Source organism: Octopus bimaculoides, chromosome 18 (genome assembly GCF_001194135.2).
Source record: "Octopus bimaculoides isolate UCB-OBI-ISO-001 chromosome 18, ASM119413v2, whole genome shotgun sequence".
NCBI classification, from domain to species: domain Eukaryota; kingdom Metazoa; phylum Mollusca; class Cephalopoda; order Octopoda; family Octopodidae; genus Octopus; species Octopus bimaculoides.
Window position 1 is genome coordinate 48,623,408 of NC_068998.1, and position 2,370 is coordinate 48,625,777.

General features: G+C 37.0%; 1 long non-coding RNA gene across 1 annotated transcript; it reads right to left on the minus strand.

The window, feature by feature from the left end:
- Window positions 1-995: 995 nt before the first annotated feature.
- LOC106877908 (uncharacterized) lies at window positions 996-2,350 on the minus strand. The gene is made up of 3 exons (XR_001410439.2): window positions 2,041-2,350; window positions 1,360-1,421; window positions 996-1,094 (listed from the first exon to the last, which is right to left on the minus strand). It is a non-coding gene; the product is annotated as an uncharacterized LOC106877908 (long non-coding RNA).
- Between the last annotated feature and the right edge of the window lie 20 nt (window positions 2,351-2,370).

The window sequence follows — 2,370 nt, forward strand, 5'->3', positions numbered from 1 at the left end:
ATGTATATATATATATGTATATATATATATGTATGTATGTATGTATGTATGTATGTATGTATGTATGTATGCATGTATGTATGTATAGCGTAACAGTAGTTATTCTGTTGTATATCTTTATCCACATTGTATATAACGTAGACATTAGATTAACTAAGGCGAAGTAGATAATTTTTTAGAATTGAGAAAAATCGTGATAAAACGTTTTAGCTTTTGATTTCTCCAATATTAACTTCATCCTTTATGTCGCTTTATCTAATTCTATGCTCTGGTCATGTGACAGGAGCTGCAGAGGAAGAAGGAAACTTGTAGCTGTGTAAATTTACGACACCGTTTAGATTTTAGGAGGTGGTATCAAAAAATTCCCGGAGTAGATCTGTAGCGCGCCAACAGATGACAGTACAGGGTTGCGTGCGCAGTGAGAACTAGCAGTGGCCTTCATGAGGCATTATGTCGAGTGATATTGCTGTGTTTACTTCGCAAACTGTCAAAATTGTTATACGCTTGGTGAACAGCAAGATTCGAAGCGATGATTTGTATATTAATTCTTCATACATTCCGGCAGAGGCGAACGCAAATGCGCTAATCGCAGTTGTGTTGGTCACAGGAGACAAACTACTTCTTCTCACGTGGTTCTGCGATCAATTCGACACCTGTTCAGGCTACGCTGATTTGATGGAGGCAGTGAGCACAGGCAAATCATGTGCAAATTGTTCAGCTAGAAATTGCAGAACCATCTTTCTCGGACAACATCATATATGCATGTATGTGTGTGTATGTATATAACTAAACATACAATATGTATATGTATGTATATAACTAAACATACTAAATATGTTTGTCTGAATGCATGTACACTCTCTTTCTTTCCCTTTGTCTCTCTCATACGTACACACATATCTGTTTTCAAATCTTTCTTTACTCTCAGTTCATTAATCAAAAATATAAATTTTTTTTTTGGAGGGGGGATTTTTTTTTTTTTTATTTACCTGTTTTTTTTTTTTCCTTTTTTTTGTCAAATTCTTCGAATATTTCGGCCTGTCTCATTGGTATTTTATTTATGGGCCTCACATACCAATTTTCTAGTTTTCAGGCTTGGCGGAAAATGAGACAAAAACGGAATGAAAAAGGAAAATTTCAGTGTAATACGGTACCGACAAATAACGCTAAAAAAAAAAAAACTGTCTCGACCATTCTATTTTGGGGTTGTCTGCTACTGTAATTGTCAGGATGAATTATATTGTTGGCGTATTTCCTCTTTCTTTATCTTTCTATTTGCTGTAGTTTTTATGTGTTTCTGTGTAATTATGATTATTTATGTGTTTGTGCGAGCATGCGTGCATTTCTATCTTTACTTACCACTTTTCCTTTCAAAGACGTAAACGATTCCTCGAAAATAGATTTTTTCCCTCATCTGAGATCTGAGAAAGGGGGAGAAAAAGACAAAGAAAGAAAGAAAGAAAGAAAGAATGTGAGAGAAATGGCAATGAGAGAGATTTGCTACAAATAGTATCGTATTATTTTCATGAAAGCAAAATTTTTCTAAATTTTTCGAAGTTCGCAAAAATAAAAAAAAAAATGAAATTTTGATTGTGTAAGGAGAAAAAGACGACGACGAAGGGTGCAGGATAAATGGCATTTAGCTTTACGTTGTACGAAAGAAATGAAATTGAAGGTGACGTTGCATACAGTGTCTCTTTGAAGGGTTTTAAAAGCGAAAGTGAAAGTAAGAATATATGGGAGACAAGAAAATTGTGTTTTCACGTGGCAGAATGGTGGAAGTGTTGGAAGAAAAATAGAAGGATTTCATCAACTGGTTTCATCAAAGCAACAGAGGTTGTTGTAAGTTTTGTATATTGGATACGCGTGTAAAGAACAGTAGCGCATGGACTAAGTATAAAAGCGCGAAGAATGTGTGTAGGGAGAAGTTGTGTATGCAAGTATTACATGGGTGGTAATACTTTTATACGGGTTATGTGTGTAGTTTTTTTGACAGCGTGTGTTTTACGTATTTGAAGTATGTGTTCGAAGAGAGCGTACTGGCTTTTCAATACTGTGTGTGAGTGATTAACTGTTGTTGGCATTCCGTTGCTTACGACGTCGAGGGTTCCAGTTGATCCGATCAATGGAACAGCCCGCTCGTGAAATTAACGTGCAAGTGGCTGAGCACTCCACAGACACGTGTACCCTTAACGTGGTTCTCGGGGATATTCAGCGTGACACAGTGTGACAAGGCTGACCCTTTGAATTACAGGCACAACAGAAACAGGAAGTAAGAGTGAGAGAAAGTTGTGGTGAAAGAGTACAGCAGGGTTCGCCACCATCCCCTGCCGGAGCCCCGTGGAGCTTTAGGTGTTTTCGCTCAATAAA